Source organism: Manis javanica, chromosome 6 (genome assembly GCF_040802235.1).
Source record: "Manis javanica isolate MJ-LG chromosome 6, MJ_LKY, whole genome shotgun sequence".
Taxonomy (NCBI): Eukaryota; Metazoa; Chordata; class Mammalia; order Pholidota; family Manidae; genus Manis; species Manis javanica.
In genome coordinates, this window is record NC_133161.1 from 135,545,486 (window position 1) to 135,572,218 (window position 26,733).

Sequence of the window (26,733 nt, forward strand, 5' to 3'; positions counted from 1 at the left end):
TTTTTTAAATGGATTATTTGCTTTTTGTTTGTTGAGGCATGTGAGCTCTTTATATATTTTGGATGTCAATCCTTTATCGGATCTGTCATTTATGAATATGTTCTCCCATACTGTAGGATGCCTTTTTGGTCTATTGATGGTGTCCTTTGCTGTACAGAAGCTTTTTAGCTTGATATAGTCCCACTTGTTCATTTTTGCTTTTGTTTCCCTTGCCCAGGGAGATATGTTCATGAAGAAGTCACTCATGTTTATGTCCATGGGATTTTTGCCTATGTTTTTTCTAAGAGTTTTATGGTTTCATGACTTACATTCAGGTCTTTGATCCATTTCAAATTAACTTCTGTGTATGGGGTTAGACAGTGGTCCAGTTTCATTCTCTTACATGTAGCTGTCCAATTTTGCCAGCACCATCTGTTGAAGAGACTGTCATTTCCCCATTGTATGTCCATGGCTCCTTTATCATGTATTAATTGGCAGTATATGTTTGGGTTAATGTCTGGAGTCTCTACTCTGTTCCACTGGTCTGTGGCTTTGTTCTTGTGCCAGTACCAAATTGTCTTGATTACTGTGGCTTTGTAGTAGAGCTTGAAGTTGGGAAGCAAAATCCCCCCTACTTTATTCTTCCTTCTCAGGATTGCTTTGGCTATTCGGGGTCTTCGGCAGTTCCATATGAATTTTTGAACTATTTGTTCCAGTTCATTGAAGAATGCTGTTGGTAATAGGGATTGCATCGAATCTGTATATTGCTTTGGGCAGGATGGCCATTTTGATGATATTAATTCTTCCTAGCCAGGAGCAGGGGATGAGTTTCCATTTGTTAGTGACCTCTAATTTCTCTTAAGAGTGTCTTATAGTTTTCAGGGTATAGGTCTTTCACTTCCTTGGTTAGGTTTATTCCTAGGTATTTTATTCCTTTGATGCTATTGTGAATGGAATTGTTTTCCTGATTTCTCTTTCTATTAGTTCATTGTTAGTGTATAGGAAAGCTACAGATTTCTGTGTGTTAATTTTGTATCCTGCAACTTTGCTGAATTCTGGTATTAGTTCTAGTACTTTTGGAGTGGAGTCTTTAGGGTTTTTAATGTACAATATCATGTCATCTGCAAATAGTGACAGTTCTTTACCAATCTGGATTCCTTGTATTTCTTTGTTTTGTCTGATTGCCATGGCTAGGACCTCCAGTACTATGTTGAATAACAGTGGGGAGAGTGGGCATCCCTGTCTCTTCCCAATCTCACAGGAAAAGCTTACAGCCTCTCGCTGTTCAGTATGATGTTAGCTGTAGGTTTATCATATATGGCCTTTATTATGTTGAGGTACTTGCCCTCTATGCCCATTTTGTTGAGAGTTTTTATCATGAATGGATGTTGAATTTTGTCGAATGCTTTTACAGCATCTATGGAGGTGATCATGTGGTTTTGTCCTTCTTTTTGTTGATGTGGTGGATGATGTTGATGGATTTTCAAATGTTGTACCATCCTTGCATCCCTGGGATGAATTCCACTTGGTCATGGTGTATGATCGTCTTGATGTATTTTTGAATTCGGTTTGCTAATATTTTGTTGAGTATTTTTGCATCTATGTTCATCAGGGATATTGGTCTGTAGTTTTCTTTTTTGGTGGGGTCTTTGCCTAGTTTTGGTATTAGGGTGATGTTGGCTTCATAGAATGAGTTTGGGAGTATTCCCTCCTCTTCTATTTTTTGGAAAACTTTAAGGAGAATGGATATTACGTCTTGTCTGTATGTCTGATAAAATTCCGAGGTAAATCCATCTGGCCCGGGGTTTTGTTCTTGGGTAGTTTTTTGATTACTGATTCAATTTTGTTGCTGGTAATTGGTCTGTTTAGATTTTCTGTTTCTTTCTGGGTCAGTCTTGGAAGGTTGTATTTTTCTAGGAAGTTGTCCATTTCTCCTAGGTTTTCCAGCTTGTTAGCTATTATAGGTTTTCATCATATTCTCTAATAATTCTTTGTATTTCTGTGGGGTCCGTCATGATTTTTCCTTTCCCGTTTCTGATTCTGTTCATGTGTATTGACTCTCTTTTTCTCTTAATAAGTCTGGCTAGAGGATTATCTATTTTGTTTATTTTCTCAAAGACCCAGCTCTTGGTTTCATTGATTTTTTCCATTGTTTTATTCTTCTCAATTTTATTTATTTCTTCTCTGATCTTTATTATGTCCCTTCTTCTGCAGACCTTAGGCCTCATTTGTTCTTCTTTTTCCAATTTTGATAATTGTGACATTAGACTATTCATTTGGGATTGTTCTTCCTTCTTTAAATATGCCTGGATTGCTATATACTTTCCTCTTAAGACTGCTTTTGCTGCATCCCACAGAAGTTGGGACTTTGTGTTGTTGTTGTCATTTGTTTCCATATATTGCTGGATCTCCATTTTAATTTGGTCATTGATCCATTGATTATTTAGGAACATATTGTTAAGCCTCCATGTGTTTGTGAGCCTTTTTGCTTTCTTTGTACAATTTATTTCTAGTTTTATACCTTTGTGGTCTGAAAAGTTGGTTAGTAGGATTTCAATCTTTTGGAATTTACTGAGGCTCTTTTTGTGGCCTAGTATATGGTCTATTCTGGAGAATGTTCCATGTGCACTTGAGAAGAATGTGTATCCTGTTGCTTTTGGATGTAGAGTTCTATAGATGTCTATTAGGTCTATCTGTTCTAGTGTGTTGTTCAGTACCTCTGTGTCCTTACTTATATTCTGTCTGGTGGATCTGTCCTTTGGAGTGGGTGGTGTGTTAAAGTCTCCCATAATGAATGCATTGCATTCTATTTTCTCCTTTAATTCTGTTAGTATTTCTTTCACATATATTGGTGCTCCTGTATTGGGTGCATATGTTTATAATGATTATATCCTCTTGTTGGACTGAGCCCTTTATCATTATGTAATGTCCTTCTTTATCTCTTGTTACTTTCCTTGTTTTGAAGTCTATTTTGTCTGATACTAGTATTGCAACACCTGTTTTTTTCTCCCTGTTGTTTGCATGAAATATCTTTTTCCATCCCTTGACTTTTAATCTTTGCATGTCTTTGGGTTTGAGGTGAATCTCTTGTAAGCAGCATATAGATGGGTCTTGCTTTTTTATCCATTCTATTACTCTGTGTCTTTTGATTGGTGCATTCAGTCCATTTACATTTAGGGTGATCATTGAAAGATATGTACTTATTGCCATTGCAGGCTTTAGATTCGTGTTTACCAAAGGTTCAAGGTTAGCTTGTTTACTACCTTACTGTCTAACTTAACCCTCTTATTGAGCTATTATAAACACAGTCTGATGATTATTTCTCTCCCTTCTTATTCCTCCTCCTCCATTCTTCATATGTTGGGTGTTTTGTTCTGTGCTCTTTTTAGGAGCGCTCCCATCTAGAGCAGTCCCTCTAAGATGCCCTGTAGAGGTGGTTTGTGGGAGGCAAATTCCCTCAACTTTTGCTTGTCTGGGAATTGTTTAATCCCTCCTTCATATTTAAATGAAAATCATGCTGGATACAGTATTCTTGGTTCAAGGCCCTTCTGTTTCATTGCATTAAATGTATCATGCCATTCTCTTCTGGCCTGTCAGGTTTCTCTTGAGAAGTCCGATGATAGCCTGATGGGTTTTCCTTTGTAGGTGACCTTTTTTCTCTCTCTGGCTGCCTTTAATACTCTATCCTTGTCTTGATCTTTGCCATTTTAATTATTATGTGTCTTGGTGTTTTCCTCTTTGGGTCCTGTCTCTTGGGAGTTCTGTGTGCCTCCGTAGTCTGAGCAACTGTTTTCTCCCCCAGTTTGGGGAAGTTCTCAGCAATTATTTCTTCAAAGACACTTTCTATCCCTTTTCCTCTCTCTTCTTCTTCTGGTACCCCTATAATGTGGATATTGTTCCTTTTGGATTGGTCACACAGTTCTCTTAATGTTGTTTCATTCCTGGAGATTCTTTTATCTCTCTGTCCGTCAGCTTCTATGTGTTCCTGTTCTCTGATATTTATTCCATCAATGGCCTCTTGCATCTTATCCATTCTGCTTATAAATCCTTTCAGAGTTTGTTTCACTTCTGTATCCTCCCTCCAGACATCTGTAATCTCCCTCCGGACGTCATCCCTTAGCTCTTGTATATTTCTCTGCAGCTCTGTCAGCATGTTTATGATTTATTTTTATTTTGAATTCTTTTTCAAGGAGACTGGTTAGGTCTGTCTCTGCAGATCCTCTCTCAGGTATTGTCTGAACTATCTTGGACTGGACTAAATTTTTTTGCCTTTTCATGGTGATAGCGGTGGCTGTAGGCAGGTTGCGGGTATGTCAGCTGGGAGAAGAAAGTCCTTTCCTGCTTACTGGATACCTTGCCCTTCTCCGCTGCCTGAGTCGGTTACCCGCACTGCTGGAGCAGCCGCCAGTTTAGTCCCCTAAGGTGCTGTGGGCAGGGTCTCCGTCAGAGCAGCGTGGAGCCCTGTGGGGAGTGGCAGGCATGCCAGCTGTGCTCCTGTGATAGTGGCGCCCCTCCAAGCAGCTGTGTGCCAACAGCAGCCTTTGGGTCTGGCCTGGGCGGCTGTGCATTGGGCTGGGACTCTGGTCGGTTGCTGGGAGCAAGCCTGCTCCCTCTGGCTCCACTGCAGGTGTGCACGGGGCTCTCCCGTGCGGGCCTCTACCGGGCTCCTCTGGCTCAACTACCTCTGGTGTGCGCGAGCCGCACCCGGGCTGTTCAGTCACCACTGCTGTGGGCTCACACAAGCCTCTCCTTGTCCCATCTGCTGCCGTTGGCGCACGCGATCTGCTCCTGGTCCCTTCCGATGCCACTGCCCCCAGCATGCGCTGCCACTCTTCCACTACTGGGCCGGTGTGTCGGGGTCCGTGCCAGTTGGAGGAACGACTGGCAGGCTGCTTAGTGCCATTAGGGGCTTCAGAGCTGCGCTGCCTCCCCGGGGTTTAGGGCACCTAAGGTTCCCCGGGATTCCCAGTTGCTGGCTAGGTGTGCCGGGATGACTTCATCCAGCTATGGGGTCCCTGTCTCTTTAAGACTTGCAGAAAGCACTTGCTTTTCTTTTGTCTCAGGAGCGCTGGTTGCTGGGACCTGCCCACAGGTTTTGCTTTTCCGTTTCTCTAATATCCAGCACCCGTGCACCTTGTGTCTGCGCTCCAGGTGCGGATTTTTAGAGCTGGTTGTTTAGCAGTCCTGGGCTTTCACTCCCTCCCCATTCCGACTCCTTTCTTCCCGCCAGGTTCTGGGGTGGGGAAGCATTCAGGTCCCACCTGGCCGCTGCTTGTATCTTACCCCCTTCGTGTGATGTTGAGTTCTCGCAGATATAGATGTATCCTGGCTGTTGTACTGCACCCACTGGTGTCTCTTTTAGGAATAGTTGTATTTATTGTATTTTCATATATATATATGTTTTGGGGAGGAGATTTCCTCTGAACTACTCACGCCGCCATCTTCCCGTGATCCTAAACAGCTTTTTTAAATGCTAAAACTTGGGGGATTGGGTTAGACTGTATGGTATATTATATTATTCTTTTTAAAAAGAGCAGTTTACATAAAATGGTTCTCCTATTAACAGAAAGGGTACGTTTGGCTTTTAAAATATATGGGAAATGTGTGCTTCCTAAGCAACTCTCATTTTTCTGTGCTGATGGACTACACAGACATCCTCTACTCAGGAGATTACATTTGATTTTGAAATACATTATGATCCTACAGATATTTCGCTTAGGAGATTAAGCTTTCTTAATGAACTAGAGCAAATAATCCTAAAATTCATATGGAACCACAGATGACTTCAAATAGTCAAAGCCATCCTGGGAAAGAAGAACAGAAGTGAGAGTAATACGTGACACGACTTCAAGCTGTACTACAAAGCTATGGTAACCAAACAGTATGGTACTGGCACAAGAATAAACCTATATGTCAATGAACAGAATAGAGAACCCAGAAATAAACCCACACATATATGGTCAATTAGTATACAATAAAGGAGCCATGAACATACAGTGGGGTTTTAAAGACAATCCTTCAATAAATGGTATTGGGAAAACTAGACAGCTACATGCAAGGGAATGAAACTGGATTACTGTCTAACTTTATACACAAAAGTAAACTCAAAATGTGTTAAAGACCTGAATATAAGACATGAAACCATAAAATGCTTAGAAGAAAACATAGAGAAGAAATATCTCTTGAACATAGGCATGAGCAATTTTTTTCTGAACACATCTCTCCCCCGCAAGGTCAATAAAATAAAAAATAAACAAATGGGACTACATCAAAATAAAAATACAGCAAAGAACACCATCAACAGAACAAAAGGCAACCTACAGTATGGGAGAACATATTCATAAATGATTTATCCAATAATGGGTTAACATCCAAAATATATAAAGAACTCAGATGCCTCAACACCAAAAAAAAATCCATAAATAACACAATTAAAAAAATGGGTGGAGGACTTGAACAGACACTTCTCCAAAGAAATACAGATGGCCAATAGGCACATGAAAAGATGTTCCACATCCCTAATCATCAGGGAGATGCAAATCAAAACTACAATGAGATATCACCTCACACCAGTTAGAATGGCTATTATAAAAGAGATAAGAACAAGTGTTGACAAGGATGTGGAAAAGAAGAAGCCCTTGTGCACTGTTGGGAATGTAAACTGTTTGCAGCCACTGTGGCAAACAGTATAGAGGATCCTCAAAACATTAAAAACAGAAATACCACACAACCCAGTCACTGCATGCTTAGAAATTTACCTGAAGAAACCAAAATCCTTGATTTAAAAAAGATAAATGTTTATTGCCACATTATTTATAATAGCCAAGATACGAAAGCAACCAAAGTTGTCTGTCAAAGATGAGCAGATAAAAATGTGATACATAAACACAACAGAATATTATTCAGCCATAAAAGAAAGTCCTGCCATTTGTGACAACACGGATGGACCTAGAAGGGTATTATGCTCAGTGAAATAAGCCAGGTAGAGAAAGACAAATGCCATATGATTTATTTGTGGAATCTAAGAACAAAACAAAACGAACACAGCAGTAGACTCGGGACACAAAAGTGGCTGGTGGTTACTGCGGAGGAGGGGTTGGGTGGCCAGGGATTATGGGATATAATCTAGGGATTATGGCCAGAAGCTTGGAGTACAATGTGGAGGAAAATGGGTACATAGACCAACGCAAGGAAATTTCAGGGACACCTTTGTGTACGGACACAAGTGCCCACCTCCCCCACCTCTCACCAAGTTCTTTCCTTCCTACTTCAAACGCCCAGACAGAAATAAATGAAGAAAATCCAGGGAGACATGATAAATATGTAAGCAAGAAAGCCAAATCAACATGTCAAAAGGAAAGTGTCTCCTAAACCAGCTATAAATGAACTACCACAGTTAAACTGGAAAAATGTTGAAGACTATTTCCTAAATTCTATGATCTTGTATACTTAAAGACAGGTATTAAAACAAACATGATTTGCAGCATGATACCTAATCTCTCAGAATTTGGCCAGGGGTGGGAGGGGTATAACGATTTTCCTTTTAAATTCCAAAAATGAATACAGGAAAGAAAGTGTCAATTAGTTAGGTGAGCACATCCAAGCCACAGCAGCGCAGTGGTCAAACTGTTCAGGCAGCCATTTATCAGCACCAAAGATTATGTTCCACATGTTACTCATTATGGTTGTTGGCTAAAAGACCACAAGACTTCCAACTGTATAAATGTTCAGTTTATGGGTCAACCACTGAGGTCAATACATCAGTGGTAAGTGCATTTGATCTTTGTACTGAGATGGTCAGCATCACCTTCCCTAAAGAGAATCTCAAACACCAGAGGTTAAAGCAACAGGAAGCAGCAGCAAAGCAGTGATAGCTCCTCACATCAGTTACCACCAAGAAAAAGGCGAGTACCTGGCACCATTCCAGACAGCTAATATGCTGTGGTGATTCACTTTTGAGTTCAGAAAGATTAATCCTTGTGGTCATAAGAGACTCTCAAGGAGGTATCATCTGAAATATAAAAAGCCTCTGTGGACCATGTCTAGGAATCAGCTAATCAAACATACCCCAACCTTACCTACAGTGTAAAAGGATCGTTTTTCCTGTAATGTTTGTACTTTTCTTTGAAAATGCTCTTATTTAATGGGCTCTCCATTTTCTTAAGCACACACTGTGCCTTGATCCATTACATCAACGTATAAATCAATCTGTTTCCTATTCTAACATGTTACAAATGGGGTTTCACTGCCAAGTCAGCACTTCTGATATCCTGTGAACCTGGAATCCTCTACAAAAGAAAATTAATGCCCCATGCTTTGGCACTTAAGCCAGTGCTTGTGATGTATGCACACTGCAGCACTTTCAAAGGCTTTGAAAACAAATTGCATCAAGTGCTTTCCTTAGCCCAGTGCTTCCATTTTACTTAATAATTTATTCTTAATAAGAAATTCCATTTTATTAATTTGGCTCAGGGAAAAGAGCTTAGCTATCCAAGGACAGAAATTCAACTTGGTAAAAAGTGCTCCTACTCAGTTGAAAACCTGAAATGGCTTAAAACAATAAATAAACCTAAGTCTGAACCTAACTTAAATCAGGGCCTTTAATCATCACCTCAACAGATGCAACCCCTGAGCCCATGGAAGCCCTTCCTCCCTTCACAAAGCCGCTCAGGACCCAGGCAGCGCTCCCAATCCAAAGCAAGTATGTAAGCTGTTACTTCCTTCCTCACTAAAGCTACTGCCCCAGAACCTAATTTGACTCCAGCGTTTGTCAAAGTGTCAGCAGTGGAGGCAGCATCTTCTGAAGAGGAGGGATTTATCCATTACTGAGTGAATCATGTTTCCTTGGATAGAAGGCGTTGCATTACAGCTGCTCAAGTGATCCAGCTTCACCCTGGGGAGGCAAGTTAACACAACTCTAGTTCTAACAAATAATGAACGGAACACGTCTTTGTAGCATCTATGTACCACCCGCATTTGGTGATAGCAAAAGACAAGGCACTCTTACTCAAAGGGAAGGTCAGTGAAATGACAATCTATTCATGGACACAAAGATCCTATATCCTACATTCACTCCTCTCTGCCCAAATTCTGAATGGCACTTCATGGTTTAATTTAATTAACTTCATACATGAAAATGACTTAAATCTGTGTCCAAAAACCTGCACAAGATTTACTTCATTGAATGGACTTTCAAAAAGTCTAGTTTCAAGGTTATCTCCCCAAGATATTGATTCACTACAAAAGAGAAGACAAATTACTTCACACTGGAGACACTGACACTAACCTCACCAGCAACAGGACATGGAAGAGCACCAGTGAGGAAGGACAAGAAAAATGAAGAAGAAACAACAAGCAGATGCAACCTGGGAGCCCCGACAGGATCCCCGAAAAGGGTCATTACTGGGAAAACTGGAGCAGTATTTGAGTAAGGTCTGTGAGTGAGTGAATAGCGCTGTGCCATCATTAATCTCCCGCGGTGGTGGTTAGGTCAGACGTCAGTATTAAGGGAAGCACAGCAAGGGCAGAGGGCAACTCTGGAGTATTTCTGCAATTTAAAAAAAAACTCTAAAATTAGCTCAAAATAAAGCAGTTTTGGCTTTTTAAATCCTGTCCATCACTGGCCTGACTTTGAACTCTGATTACATGGTTGCAATCGGTTAAAAAGAGAAGCCATACTTTTGAAGGTAGGGAATAAGGAGAATCAGAGCAGGCCGGATACCTGAAAAACATACTGTTTATTCTGAACACAAGGACACCCATCCTAATGTAGTAAAACCCTTGTGTACATGTACTAAATCTGATTTCTCTCCAATGCGAGGACTACTACAATTCTACCCAGAGCCTACACATAAGAAAGTCCACTTCTGTAACTGTCAGAAGTATGACTATAGTTTGGACCTTTTAGAGTACCTTCAGCAGCAGTAAAGGGAAGCCTTCAATTAAAAACAAACTCCAAGCTTCAAACATTTCAACCCACCACCATTTAATGAAATAGTAGGATTCTCATTAAGCATTTCCCAGTTTTAGCAACAAACTTGAGAAAACCTGCTCTTAAAAGTGACAGTTTACATTATACCAACTGAAAATCCTTGGCCTTTTTTTACATTTGAATTTAATTTTAATGTCAGAAACTGGTAAATTAGGTTTGGTGGGAAACTCTAAATGTAAAAGGCCATTATTCTTCCACTGACGTATGCCAGCTGTTAGGTACTATTTTCATAAATAGTAATTTATACCAATAGTCCCTGATTTTATTAGAGCTCTAAATACTAACGTATAAATGAGGTACCAAGATTGAAAATGATTTAGACGGGCTCTGAAGATTTTTCTAAGAAAGTGGCTATTTGCTCATCTGGATTATACTAGTAAGGATCCAAGCCTCAAGATTTAAGAGAGGTCTGTCTTTCTGTATGTGTCTCAGAGATGAGAGTTAGGAGTCTTTTATAAAGAAGCTATTAAAAATAACTACATGCACAAAATAGTTTCATGGCAAAACAAAGATGCAAAACAGCGAACACATTCTTTACTGGTTCCCGTGTTTCTTTCCAATTACCTATAATAAAGCAGTAATTCTGAGAAACTGATTTCCACGGGTTTGGAGATACTAGGGACATACCTTGGCCAACCAAGTCTTCTCATTCTACTCCTGACCTCAGAGGTAGTACATGACATTCTGGCTAAGAGCATGGGCTTTAAGAGATGGAAAAACCATGCCTGAGTTCCAGCCCCATCCCTGACTAGCTGTACCACCTCTGGCAAGTCACCTTCACTCCCTGGGCCTCAGTTTCCTCATCTATAAAACTATGACAGTAACTGAACACCACAGTGTTGCTTTGGGGTCTAAATGAATTAATACACTCAAAGTGCTTGTTACACAGAGTGCTTCCGTGTTGGTGCCTGTTATTATCAGGTTGTAAATTTATCTGTAAAAGAGGGCCCACTAACGTACTATGCCTCTCAGGCTTGTTGTGGGCATTAAAATAAGATAATGCACTTAACGCACTAAGCACAATGTCTGTTGCTTTTAGAACAAGCACTCAGATTTAGCACTGGCCCCTGAAGACTTCATTCTCGCTGGCTGTGATCACACAGAACTGAAGCTTAAATTATGGGCAAGCAGGGATGAACACAGAAGTCCCCAGGTGACCAGTCACCCTTCTTAAATCCAGAAAAGACTGCACATCCCTACTTTTATCTACTAAATTTGGACATGCTTAGGGCAGGCTGCATTAATACTCCACATTTTATTTTGTGAGAGTTCAGCCACCCAAAGTTTACATGAACAATATAATACTACTCTACCATTTAAAAGAAAATCACCGGGAGTTGCTGGCTTCCTGGCTCTAGTCCAGCTTCCGGCTGGCACGGAAGTGAGGTCAAGATGAATCTGCAGTTACTGCTGAGACACTGCTGTGACCCAAAGAGCACTACTTAAGTTATTTCTCTAAATTTGTTTTATTTGAGGGATATTCCCTTTACTTACTAGCTATGTGACCTCACTGAAGTTACTTTATCTCTCCTTCTCCACCTTAGTTTTCATTTTTGTGCAACATAAATATGGTGCTACCCAAATCTTAAGAACAATAAATGATATTTTTGGACTTTGGTTCACATTTCAACAGAACTCCACTTCCCTAAAACTCCTGCTGCATAAGAGACATGACTTAGAACCAAAGCTTCCTCACTGAGTAAGAATCTGATGATTCCAAAGCAAAGCAGCAATCTGTTGTACTTTGAAGGCATGCTAACCGCAGAGGTCAGGAAGCCAGCAGGCTTGAGTATTAAAAGAAGATGATCAAATGGTGTGACTTGGGCTTAACCTTTGAACTCATTGGCCAGTATTACTTAGACAGTTGTTTATTAAGAGTGTGCTAAATAAATAACATGTACAAGGTTGGGGGAATGTACAGGAATGTATTTCCTAAACCTTAAAAAAGTGAAATGATTTCAAGTAATATCCAGAAGAACTACTGATTAAATATTAATAATTAACGTGTTCATTCTAGATAATTCTTATTGATGCACAGATGGTAAAGAAGTAATACAAATGACTGGGGTGGGGGGAAGGCTGTGGAATATCCAACCACAAACCTGCCAATATTCTCAGAAATTAGAGCTTTTGTCTTTTTCTGGCTGATCTGATGCTCTATAATATTTTGTTTATTTTAAATACATTAAGTCACAATCATTAAAAATAAGGCAATTTTGTAGCATATTTCAAATATTTCTATACTTGAAATGTAATAAATTACACCTCTTGTAAAAATATTCGATTCTTCAGAGAAACCTATTTCAGTAAAATAAACACTCAACTTAGTGGTTTTACCAAGGTCAAGCTGGGTCACTATGCAAAGTGTCAGCTTTGGCTGAAACGCTCTGACTTAGATGTTGTAAATACAAACACAAACAGCCAAGAACAGAGATATGAATTTGATCCCACTGGATCTCTCTTCCTTTAATATATCTGGGAAAAGATAGAAAACAAGTCTATGCAGCTGAAAACATTCATGTTTTAATATATAGAGTGGATTTTACTAGTGTTTTCACAGCAGGGGTTCCTTAACACTCATTAGCGGGCTAGTAAGGTCTACAGCAGGTTTTCAGTGGCCTGGAAAATGAAAAAAATAAGAAACATCTGCTGTGCATGTGTGTGAGTGCACTTGAGTGTCTAAGGGTACACAACTGCTTACTGCCCTCACTTGAGAAACAACTTCCCTGATTTCTAAGATTACCTTCTACCTTTTGTCCTAAAATATTTTTCATAAAATGACAGCAATATTAAATGGGTAGTCTGTTTATTAAAAATATTTCCTCTATAATATTAAGAATTGGCAACTTAATGTAAGAATTGTTTTCTTAGTTTTATTATTCCATGAAAACCAAAGGCTTATTAGCTCTTTATTTCTGAGGTTCTGGGATTCTGATAAGGCAAGAAAGGGTAGAAATTCTTAGATGAATAACCCATATGTTTGTTTATAACTAAAAAATAAGACAATTTGCCAAAATTATTTTCAAAGGGCAGGGAGAAAGGAAATTCACATTTTAAAATACAAATGGCAATTTCCACATGCTATTCTGCTGAGCATTTTACCGTTCATTAGATGCAAGCAATATTCAATGCCAGTCTTGATGTAACAAATTACTTTAACTTCTAATGCCCATTAAAACTGGGAAAATTACAAAAATATGGAAGAGCTCCACCCTCCCCAAGTTCAAAGCAAATCAAAAAGGCATCTTTCCTGTGATTTATGTAGCATTTAAATTTAAAAAGTAAATACAGACTGTATTATCAGCTCATACCAGATCTGCTTGCAAACCAGGATTCTTCCTGTCTGGGACCCATGCCCATGTGCATTATTGTAATTATCAGCAATTAAAAAAAATAAAGTAATAAAGCTAGTATGAGCTGCTGGTTGGTAATGTTTACTGCTTGCTGCCTCAACCATTAAGTAGCCTTTCTGGGTTCAAACCACCTAGCTACTAAATAAACGCATAAAAGAGGCAGGAAAAGCTATACTCAAGTAAAAAAGTGAATAAAAAGGATGTAAATGGGGATGTGAACACACACACACACCCCCACCCCCACCACCACCACCCCCCCCTTGGAAAGCACAAAAGCACCTTTTCTACTTACCAAGTGGGACTCTAGGGAGCTGCTCACTCACACCTTCCACTGCCCGCTGTCCACATGGCACTGTAAACCACCTCCAGGCAGAACCCACCACTCACTCTTCTGTTCCCAGAGGGTCAAACTCTGACCAACCCCTGTCTCACTACATCACCCACCCACTTTGTGTCCTGTGTCCCTAAACCAGCCAGGAGCTTTTATACCTAAACCCAAGGCTCTCACCTAGAATTCCTTTCCCTGCTCTTTCCTGATGGCCCTTCCTGAGGACAGTCCTCAACCCACTGGTGTTTTATGTCCCTCCTCCAGCAACCTGCAACTACCTTGCTCACCTGCCTGCCTTGTCTATCTCCCTCTACTGGAATGTTCCTTCCTAAGGTCAGGACCTCACCTGCTTTTCTAATCACTGTATCTGGGAACAGCACCTAGAATATAGTAGGTAATCATTTGCCACCAAGTAACAGACTGACTGCCTCTAAAAACTGCTCTTGGGTTTTTTTTTTTTAAAAGACATTTAAACTAAAATTACTTGGTTATCAGAAGCAATCTCTAAGTGATTATACTGTACTAGTCTTCATGTAAGTAGATCTGTAATGAATGACAAATTAAATGTTTTAGCTTTTGCCAAGTGAATCCATCCACATCCCCCATCCTGAAAAGCCACATTAACACAATCTCCTACTGGAACAGCAGTCCTCCACCCAACGGGAACACACTCCTTGAAGGCAGCACTTCTAGCCCTTTTATCTATTTGCCTCCACATTTCTAAATAACATGCTTTATTTCTGTACCTTTTTTTAGTCCAGAAATTATCAACTTCCTATTAAAAAAAGGTTTTAAAACCACCATACCTCACATTCATCCACCCACTTCCCCTTGTTCCACTAGTCAAATTAATACCCCTATTTACATCATTATACATAAAAATGTACTATGATTAGTTTCTTTCTTAGGCTTGTATTTCCCCCCCTAGAGTCAGCAACTGCATCTTTTCTTTTACCTGCATGCTTGCGCATGTACTGATTCCTTTTTTCAAGACAGCTGTCCCTCAGGTCTGCCATTTTCCTGCCCCACCTGCACTGATGATTCTCTAGGTCTGAGCACATGAGAACTCTGATCATAGTCATCCTGAAAATTCCTTCGCCACTACCTCCTGTTCCTTACTCAACACTTTCCTCCCTTCTGACTTGCTGTTTTAGTAGCTCACATCTCCCCACAGCTTGCCAAAAAAAGTATGTGTATGTTAAGTTTCAAAGATGACAGATTCTCAAAAAAAAAGTTTTTATTTCATGCACACACTTTATTGGTCATTTGGACAAGCACTAAATTGTAAGTTGGACACAACTTTCCCTCAGAATCTAAGGTCTTCTAGCTTCCAGCATTGCTACTTACAAATTGAAGACCAATTTGATTCTTAATCTACTGTGCAGGTGTTTTTTTCTATATGCAAGTAAATTCTAAGATTCTTCCCAGTGTCTAATATTCTGAAATTTCAGCATAATGTGCCTTGGTGTGGGTTTTTGTCCATACCCTGGCCTGAGTTCCTAGTCCACCAAGTCAACCTGGTAACAAACACTCAGTCCTGTTTCCTCTCTTCTTGGTCTGAAGTTCTTTAGTTGCATCTGGGATCTCCTGGGTTGATCCTCTTCTTAACTTTTCCTTTCTAGTTTCTCTGTCCCCTTTCTAACAATTCCTATTAGATTTTTAAATTTCTGGTATCATGTTTCTCATCTCCAAAGAATTCTTGTTCTCTGAATGCCTTATTTTTACTGCAAACTATTATTTCATAGCTGTACCACACTCTCTTCTGTGAGGTGTCAAGAACTTATCTGAAGTTATTTGCCTGTTCCCTGCATTGTCCTCAAGTTGCTTTTCTTCCCACATCTGTTTTGTTCTTGTGTGTGTTCAAGGCATTCCTGAAATGTGTGGTGACCCTAAGCCATCTAATTCAATATTTAAGAAGGGTGCACTAAAGAGCTGGTGAGAAGTTTCCTGTGCATGGATAGGACCTGTCAGTGAGTGACCTTCATTTGCTCCTCCAGAGAGGACTCTGGCAGTCCCAACTAGTGCCCCCATCCTGGCCATCAGGAGGCTGCAGGGCTGGTTAGGGGCACTTTCACCTCTCCATCCCTGTACTCCAGGCAGCCTGCTGTCCCCCAGTGAACCAGAAGTCTCTTCCTGGGGTGCAGAGTGGGGAGGGGTACTCCTGGGCTCATTACTCATACCGAGCTTCAACCCCTCCCCTATTACCAGCTTGCACTCAGAAACCCCGAGGCCAGCCTCCTATCTCTCCTTCAGGTTCTACTCAGCAAATCAGTTTGTTCTCAGTTGGTTTCTACCCCCCACACTTAGGTTTCAATCTTTCATTTAGGTTTCTGGTCTACAAGCTCAGTTACTCAGGTCCATATGCTTTCAAACTTCAAGATTTTACAGACATCTCATCTCTGCCCTCCTGTTCTTTGTCCATATTGGTTTACTTAGATATTAAATGTATTAAAAACTAAGTTACATTCTCTTATCAGGACAGAACTAGAACACCTAGAATCATTCACCTGCATATCTGAAGGTATAACAACTTATAGGAAAGTATTAACAAAATCATAACCTTTTATTTTTGATAATTTAGACATAATGTCCATTAGGAAAATCAAAGTGTGATCCTTTATTCAAAGATTTCATTTGCTCATTTTACAATCATGTTATAGACAACATGCCATGGGTTAAACTGTTTCCCCGCCCATTCATTTGTTGAAGCCCAAGCCCACTACCTTCAAATGTGACATTACTTGGAAATAATGGAAATTTGCCAATGCAATCAATTAAAGTGACATTATCCTGGCCCACTAGGGTGGGCCCTAATCTAATATGACTGGTGCCCTTATAAAAGGGGATATGCAAAGAGACAGACACATGGGGAGAAGCGCATGGGGAGAAGGCCATGGAAAGTAAGTTATGCTGCCACAAGCCAATGACTAGCAGAAGCCAGGTGGAGGCCGGGAACAGATCCTCCCTGAGCACCTGACCTACAGAGGGAGCACCGCCCTAGACAACTCAGTCTTGGACTTTATCCTCCAGAGCAGTCAGACAATAAGTTTCTGTTGTTTTTAAGCCACTCGGTTTGAGGTGCTTTGTTACAGCAGTGCCAGCAAATGAACACACTGAGTAAACAAGTAAGACTGAATACATGTATTTGGGGAGCTAACAGTCTTAGAGAGAAACACAGAACTATGGTGAAACACATGAATTATGAATGAGGAGAGAGAGGAAGTGGAAACCGTGAGTGCACTGTAATCTGAGAAAAGCTGAACGGAGGCAGGCACACGGCTGAACACGGGGTGGGGGGAACAGCCCTGGGAGGTGGAGGGCAGTCTTCAGAACCTCTCGTCCAAGGAAACTGTGCCTGGGCCTCCCCCAGCACTGGCACGACCTTGCTCGGCCTATCTGAGAAGGTGGGAGGGTATGACTTGGCAAGATTAGGTAGAGCCAAGAGGCCAGTTAAGAAGCCACTGCATTCACTCAGGAGGCAGGTGATGAACAAAGGCTGTGAGTAGGAAAGGGACAGACTAGAGAAACACTGGCAGGCTGGGAGGGGGATGTGAAGGAAGGGTCAAAATGACTCCAACTTTGTAATTCTGACAGCAAGGGGAATAGTGGAACCAATAACCAAGGAGACTGGCAGGGAGGGCATTGGGGATCAGAGATGGACAGACCAGATTTGGTTGCGCTGTATTTCAAGTACTCAGAGATTATCTAAGAGGCAGTGGTAGAGGTACTTAGCAGGCAGAAATACAGGTCCAGACACCCAGAAGGGTAATTTAGGCTGGAATTATGAATTTGCAATTCAATAACAAACTGAAATAATTTTAAACCCAGAGACTAGGTGGGACCATCTGGGGAGGCTACAGTTAAAAAGATGGAGGACAGACCATAAGAAATACCCACATCTGCTCTTTTTCTCCCTGCCTGCTTAAAGATCCACTGCCATTGTGAATGACACAGCAACCATCCTGACCGGGAAGTTCATGGCCAACCGACTGCCTCAGCAGAGACAAATGGTCACTGATGTCCTTCACTTTGGGAAGGCAACAGTACCTACAAGAAAAAGTCAAGAAAAATGAGCCAAAATGTCCAAGAGCACCCCAGATGTCATCTTTGCTTTTGGATTCAGAACCCATGTTGATGGTGGTAAGACAACTGGCTTTGGCATTGAACCCAAACACAGACTTGCAAGATATGGACTGCATGAGAAAAAAAAAAAGACCTCAAGAAAACAGCAAACGTAAGAACAGGAAGAAGAAAGTCAGTGGGACTGCAAAGGCCAGTGTTGCTGGTGTGAATTGGAGACTGAACGACTAAAAGAGTAAAGATTCTGCAGTGACTTTATCTGTGGTAAGTACGGATTTTTCATGAGGATTAAGGAACTAACTTAAAAAATCCACATCTGATGAGCATACAGAAGGAGTCCACAACTAAGGAGAACCAGGAAAATCTGTCAAAGAAACCACACAGAGAGATGGAGCAACAGCCCTGAAATTATTAAAATTTATAAATATTATAAAATGTGTAAATAAATTATGTTTCACTTAATTATAAAATTTATATATTAGATTATTTTATTACCAAAATGGTAAATGTGTCACCTATATACCTATGAGGACAGCTGAGCTGACAATTTTCTAAACTGATCTTAAATCTTGCAAAAAAAATTTTACTAAGTTGTCTACCCATTTGTTAAAAACATAAAAGTGCAACATTTCGACTGTCTTATAGTTACAACTAATTAACTACAACAAGGAGGAGGAAGTTTACTAGTTAAATTTCAACAACAATTATGCTTAGTACACATGGTGTGGGGGATCACGGGGAGAAAAGTGTATCACAGAGAAGGCACATAGTGGATCTCGGGCATCTTGACGCACTGATGGGCAGTGACTGCAATGGGGTATGGGTGGGGACTTGATAATATGCATAAATGTAGTAACCACATTGTTTTTTCATGTGAAACCTTCATAAGAGTGTATATCAATCTTACCTTAATAAAAATTTTTTAAAAAATGTCAACAATATTTCCATAATTAATGCTAAGGCTGAAAAATGTGGTAACTTAGTAAGGTATAGCAAAGTACTTCTTTAAATCCTCCTTAAGTGTATGTGTCAATGACAGGTGTCTTCTTTCAGCTTTAATGGTCAGTAGCATTAAGAATTAAACTGAACTTAGACATTTTTCATTTCACAAAATGTCTAGGTTTTCAAAAAATACTTAAAAAAGTATTTCACCACTGTTATGGACTGAATTATGACCACCTCCCTATGACCCCCATTCATTTGTTGAAACCCGACCCACAATGTGACTGTTTTTAATACAGGGCCTTCAGGAAGTAATCAAGGTTAAATGGGTCATAAAAGTGGGGCCCTAATGCAGTAGATCTTGGGTCTCCTTCGAAGATGAGGAACACACCAGAGATCAATCTCTCTCCCCAAGGAAAGGAAAAGTTTGTGATTTTACTATACAGATACAAAAAGGTTTTAGGTTGAAATGAAAATGTTTTATAATACGAATGAAGTGTCTATGTATTTTCTAGCATGAATATGCAGAAGATCTTAATTAAAAGCAACAGCATTATATAAATTTCCATAGCTAGGAAAACTACAACAGAAATCTGAAGAGTGGCAGTATCAGTAGCAATAATTTAGACTTGCTTTTCAATTTATGCAGTGCTCCTTTGAATTTAATGTTAACAGTACTGAGTTCATACCAGATTAGTGGATTTACTTAAATGACAGTTTGGAACTTACATATATTTCTATTTCAATTCGAATTAACATGAGCCAGTTTTATCAGTGTGTACACAAATATTAACAGAACACTTTTAAAAAAAAACTCTTCACAGTTATTGGAAACTCTTAATTGTGTTTCAGACAACTTGAGAATATGTTTACTTTACCAACTGCAAATTTTACGAAAATTAAATAAAGATCAAGTGTTTCCAATAAAGATTTCCAGCTGAGTTGAGATATGGCTATAAATGCAAAATATATGCAAAACTTCCAAAGACTTAGTACATAAACTTTTAAAATGTAAAATATCTCATTAATTTTATTACATGTTGATTTTATGACATAATCATACCTCTTGAAATGGTAATATCTCATATATTGGGTTAAATAAAATAAAATGTTCAAACTAATTTCAACTATTTTGTTTTTTTAAAAATTGTAAAAGTAGACAAATTTAAATTACACATGTGGCTTCCATTTAATTCCTATGGGACAGTGCTGTGTTCCATGTTCAGTTAATACTGTGCTGGTGAAGACATGACTTGAATGACTTTTTTTCATTCACCTGTAGCTGCCATAGAAATACATGGTCCTCTCTTCCACTGGGAGGGCTAACAAGAGTTTCTGGTGACTGGAAGGGTGGGGTCAGTACTCGGATGGTTCCTTGAGAAACCCTCAAGTTGCCCACAGTTAAATGGGGAAACAGCCACATGCTTCTCTGAAGAGGCCAGGCTAGTTCTAAAGAAACTAGTGGTTATGAGTATAATAACCAAGAGGATTTAGCAGGAAAATGACGTTGAGACATTTCTTAAAAGGAATCCAGTATGGGTTATGCAAGCGCGCTAAGCACCAAGAGCCAAGTTCTTGTTTTACCCAAGTGCCAGGAGGATGGATGGGTGGGGGGTCGGAGGAGGTGGATGGGACACTCTTCTCTGTCCCCTCAATTTTTTAGATCCAGAAATATTAAAGGAATGCTGAGATGTAAATGAATGAAAAAAACTTTCTCCCAGGCTCTGACAACCACAGAACAAAATCCAAAGGTCTTCCAAGACAATAAAAATAACCAGAACACATAGAGTATATGTGATGGGATGTCTACATCACATAGGAATTGCTGATTCAATTCGTTTTAAGTCAGAAAACATTTGTAAGGGGCTTACAAGAGTAGGCTCCCAAGATAACAAAATGAACAAGTAACAAGTCCTCACCCGCATGGAAGTTTGGCCTGGCAGGGGCAACCTCATGTAAAGAAAATTATCCTAATAAAAAAGAAAAGATTCTCCAACTCTGTCATATAGGAGATCCCCAACTTACTATCTGGTTCCTAAATGATGGTTGAACATTAAACGACAATAAAGGTGCAATGATGGTATCTTTATTTTCTGTGGGTGTAATATTATAAGTTGGGAATCTATTCCTGAACAAAAATGAAAATAAAGAGAAAAAGAAACAGAGGAAACAGAAATGTTGTCAACTTAAGTATCTCAGTCAGGAAGGTTCTTCTGGAGTGTTTCCTTCATGGGCTAGAGTGGCTCAGGCTTCTTAAAATGCTTCTTAAATCTACTAAGTACAGAGAGATGACGTCTTCTTTTCCTGGAAAACCCTGGAGGAAGAAGCATGAGTATCTTGCTGCTCTAAGAACCTTCTTAATTTTCTCTAGTTTACATGTCTGGATGAGATTCACCGCCAATTCACTGTGCTCGAATGTCTCTCATATCAAGGAGGGAGTCGAGTCAGGCATTTTTCCACAGACACATTTTCAGTGATCTCTTACTCCCCATTTCAGCTAAGTTTTCTGGAAAACTCTGCAATGTGTCCACACCACTGTTTGAAGCCTCTCCTGAACAAATGGGCTAGATTTTATGAACAAACTGATTTTATGTATTCCCTAGTCTTTATTATTTATTTTATCATTACAATCCACAACCATTTATGTATATATATATATATATATATATATATGTATATATATATATACACATACACATGTGTGTGACCAGGTGCACATGCACACACACACAAATTTAACAATTCTTAAAAATTTACCCAATGAGAATTGAGTATCATTTGAGAACAACATCCAAACTGGTTTATAGAAAACTGACTCTACTAAAAGTAAAGTGTTCATGTCTTTAGAAATTAGATCAGTCTTTAAATGTCAACCCAAACACTGCAAGGAGAAATTATTTCTGCTAACATACCTAGTGCCCTAACAAAACAAAAAAGGTCTCCTCAGTATTTAAGCACTGAGGTAATGTGCAGCAGATAGGAGAACTTGGGTAGCACACACACATTGTCTTCAAACCCTCCTTGTTTTTCTTCTCACAGTCTTACAAAGTCATCAGATCTAGTTCACCTTGAACCCTTCAAAGACCAGCAAGGTCAAGCTCTTATTTAGGTATGATGCTATCTGGTAACTCAGCTCCAAAGCCAAATGTGAGTGATTCATATTACTCATTGCATATGAGTGACTCCTCCATCCTCTGCGTCTCTTGGGAACAGCCGTTAAGTAGCTCAATGGAAGAATTTTTGCAACTCATTTCTATACTTAATGCCAGGATGTAAACAAGTGTTCAGAGTAGGTTAAACTGACCTCTCTGGCCCTATGAAAACACTGAACATTTCCAAACGTATGTATATAAGACTGATAGTTACCTACATAACATTGCAGAAGCCGTATCTCAGTCTCAGTAATACCTAAGATGGCCAACAACGACTCTACCTATGGTGGTATACAATGATGTCATCTTACCTATGTTTGTGCAGTACACTTTTTACCTTGCTGCTCACTTGTCTCTTTGCTTCCTTCCAAACATTTTCTCCCACACCCCCAAAATATTCCAAAGACTGATGTGGCACTGATGTGATATTCAAAAGAAATGTATCTTCACAGGTTACCAATAACAAGAACGCTAGAAGTGCTATACCTATGACACCATTTTCTTAATAATTTCCTGAAGCTACCATCATTACCTCAAACTCAACTTGGAGTTTGTTCTATTTTACTTCCCAAAGCTTTTCAGAGACAGACATAGATGCTGCTCTCATAATATCAGATCACCATAGGAATATTTTAATGAAGATCCGGTCATCCCATAGGGATTGGCACCAGATACACAAATGCCTTTCCCTTGTACCATTCTATGAGAAGTTAACTCACTACACACTCACACACACAAAACCACATGTAATAGCTCAGCCTGGCAGGGAGCTTATCAGGTTTGAGTCCCTGCTTTGCATCTAATCTTTTCAAATCAATACTTAAAACATTTTAATCTGATTTTAATCTGTCCTTATTACTATTTCCATTGTTTAAAAACAACACTTAACATTCAGTCTCAATGACTTGTATCAACTCAAAAGATTAATCTTTCAAAATGATAGCTCAGCAGGATATTTTATTAATGCAGATCCTGAGGAAGCTAATCAACCTTCAAATAATCACTTTCTGATGAGTTGCTATGAGAGAAGAAAAAAGAGTGGCTGCAAGGAGAAACATACAGCATTCAGCAGAAATCCTCCCAAAAAGGGGTGGAAGCAGGGCAGGGTCCAGCCAACCAATCAAAGATTCTGTTATAAAATGTGATTTTTTAGCTCATTTGGAGTCTGCAATGAATAATAACTATTTGTTGTGAGATAATTTCAATCCAAGTTTCTCTTTCTCCTGTTTTCAACAAGGCTTCAAAACTCTCTCTCTGCCTATAGATAACAGAGATGTTAACAATGAGCAGAGGTAACAGGGCAAAAGACAAAAATGGCAACCTCCACTGAGCCTCCTCAGGAAATCAGTCTTTCCCAACTAAAGGGGGGCCTGCTGCCGCTTCGGCATTGCTGCCAGATTTTCCATTTCTTCAAGACCTGGAAATGAATTTTTACATAAAAATCCATTCTATTTGGAAATGATGATGTTTAGTTTGAATTTAAAATACAATGAAGCCACTTGGTGAAGGGGGGACCCTAGTAAACATAATGTTCTTCATGTAAATGTAGATTAATGATAACAAAATTTTTAAAAAAATACAATGAAGCCCAAGAAAACACAAGTACAGGCAGCATTCTGTCTGCAGACTGCAGGTTTTTAATCTCTACTTTAGGTTAGGTACCAGGCATCATTTAGGAGGGATGGCAGTTAATTTTAAAAGCACAAAATTATCAAATACCTAACACCCAAAAGTTCATAATATATACTAAAGTTAATCACAGTCTGTCAATTATAAGAAGCCACACAATAACTGCTTTAAATACCTATGACATTTGAGGAATGGAAGACAACATTGTTAAGATGACAACACTACTCAAAGCAATCTACTAACCCATCAAAATCTCAACAGGGTTTTCTGCAGAAGTTCAAAAAAAAATCTTAAAACTCATATGGAACCTAACAATCTTGAAAAAGAACAAAGTTGGAAAACTCACACTTCCTGATTTCAAAACTTACTACAAAGCTGCCTACAGTAATCAGAGCAGTGTGGTACAGGCACAAAAACAGATACATATAACAGCTCAGAAATAAACTCTAGCATATAGGATCAAATGGTTTTTGACAAGGGTGCAAGACCATTCAATAGGAAGAAGGCAGTCTTAATGACTCTTGCTGGGAAAACTGGATAGTCACCCACAAATTGGACCCTCCTTTCCTTAAGCCACACAGAAATTAACTGAAAGTGGTCTAAATAGAAGAGCTAAAAAGATAAAACTATTAGAAGAAAACAACAGGAATAATCTTTGTGACATTTTAGAGATGATTTGTTAGATATGACACCAAAAGCCCAGACAACAAAAGAAAAAAATAGCTAAATTGGACTTTATCAAAATTAAAAACTTTTGTGCATCAAAGGACACTATCAAGCAAGTGAAGACAACCCACAAATGAGAGGAAATATTTGCAGGTCACCTATCTGATAAGGGATTGATATTCAGAATATATAAATAACTCCTACTATTTAACAACAAAAACCCAATTCAAAAATGGACACAAGACAGCATCTTACTACACTGATGGACAGTGACTTCAATAGGGTATGGGGGGACTTGATAATTTGGGTGAATGTAGTAACCACGTTTTTCACGTGAAACCTTCATAAGAGTGTATATCAATACCTTAATTTTTAAAAAATGGACACAAGACTTGAACAGACATTTCTTCAAAGATGATATATAAATGGCCAACATGAAAAGACACGTAACATCACTAGTCATCAGACACATGCAAATCAAAACCACAATGAGACACCACTTCACACTCATTACAATGGCTATTACCAAAAAAATAAATAAGAAAGAAACAACTGTTGGCGAGGATATGAACAAACTGGAACCCTTGTGTTGGGGTCCCACAGAACCTTTGATGGTGGGATTGCAGAATGGTGCAGCTACTATGGAAGCAAGTTTAGCAGTTCTCAAATACTTTAAACACAGAATTACTATACGATCCACTTTTCAGTACATACCCAAAAGAACCCAAAGCAGGAACTCTAACAGATAAAAATATCCCATTGCTCACAGCAATAGTATTCACGGCCAAAAGGCAGAAACATCCCAAATGTCCATCAACATCTGATGAATAAATGGAACACGTAAATACACATAATGGAATATTATTCAGCCTTACAAATGAATGATATTCTGATATATAAACCTTGAAAACATTAGGCTAAGTGAAATAAGCCAACACAGGACAAATATTATATGACTCCACTTATACGAGTATCTGTCAACAGGCAAATTCAAAGAGAGGTTTCCAGGGGCTGAGGAAAAGGGGAACAGGGAGTTAATACTGAATAGACACAGAGTTTCTGCTTGAGATGAAAAATTCTGGAAATGAATAGTGTTAATGGTTCTACAACCATTAACTATTGTAAATGTATTTAATGCCACTGAATTGTACACTTAAAACTGGTTGAAATGATCAATTTTATGTTATAGATATTCCACCATTAAAAACACAACTAGGGGATCAAGTTGTGTAATTCAGGGAAATTTTTATATCTGGTGGCTGACATATGTTAAATCACCTAGACATAAACCCTGAATGTTGTTTTTTAAAAAAAGATAAGCTATATTAAAATAATCTACTTTAAAGTAGCAATGACAATATAAGTTGGTCACAGGGATGGTAGTACAGCATGGAGAATATAGTCAATGATTCTGTAACATCTTTCTACATTGACAGATAGTAACCACACTAGAGGGGGTGAGGATTTAATAATATGGGTACCTGCTGAACCACTGTGTTGTACATTTGAAACCAACATAAGATTGTATATCAATGATACTTCAATACAAAAATAAAAATCAATTTAAAAAGACTGGAGAAGTGTTGACAACAACCGAAAAGGCTTCTTTCATTTATCATCCTAGGAACTGAATGCTGCCTTCGGTTATGGTGGTATTTATTCTGCCACAGTGCACTGCATACAGCAATTTAATAAATGTGTGCTAATAATGATGACTGTGAAGAACTTCAAAAGAACCAATTACCATGGGAAATCTTCAACTTTTGAACAAGTTATATCTAAAGGTTCTTTTAAATGTCAATTTGAAACACAGCTAAAAGGATAAAGAGATATCCATTGCATACTGTTTATATCAGAGAAAAATTACAAATGTAAATATCCAATTATAAAGGAATGACTTAAAAACTACAAAAACACTTGCTTTTATATATCTATACCTGAAACATGAGCAAGTTCAAATATACGCATGCTATTTGGGGGTTCTGCTACTAGAAAGAGTATCTGTCAACAGGCAAATTCCTGTTGACAATTTCTTCCAGTATATTTAGGGAAAAAACCTTGAAAATGTAATTCCAGCATCTTTTAAATGCTCCCTAACTTGTCCTACGTAAATGAGCTCACCGAGTGTTCACCTGTAAGTTCAAACTCTCAATCTAGAAAGTACCACATAGGCACCAACTCTATCAAACAATGTGCTTATCAATAAAATAAGCACTTGTTTCACATTGTTTTCACTCATTTTATAAAATAAGGGCAAAATGTAACCAAATATTCAAATTATAGTTCCAATACTTCTGGAAAACATCCAACCACTGCAAATTTTTGCCTAAATGTTGACTGTCTGGTAACCTTCTCCACAGACCTTTGATGCCCTCCTGTCCACCTGAGATACTCCATCCCCGGGTACCTGACACAGGACATCTGTTCTACCAGTTAGCACAAACCTGAAAGTCAGTTCCTCAATACCTGACTGACCTTACTCAAGTTACTTTATCTGCCTGTGCCTCAGTTCCTACATCTGTAAAACAGGGATAACTAGTTTCTGCCTCACAGGATTGTTCTAAGGTTTCAATGAATACATGTGAAACACTATATGAAGTTGTTGCACCATAA

At 39.0% G+C, this 26,733-nt stretch overlaps 1 protein-coding gene and 1 pseudogene across 4 annotated transcripts in view; one reads left to right on the plus strand and one right to left on the minus strand.

Moving 5' to 3' along the window:
• APLP2 (amyloid beta precursor like protein 2) overlaps positions 1–26,733 on the minus strand; it is an 85,138-nt gene that overhangs the window by 40,435 nt on the left and 17,970 nt on the right. The gene's annotated exons all lie outside the window — the stretch shown is intronic.
• On the plus strand, positions 17,579–25,514 carry LOC108387242 (small ribosomal subunit protein eS24 pseudogene; annotated as a pseudogene).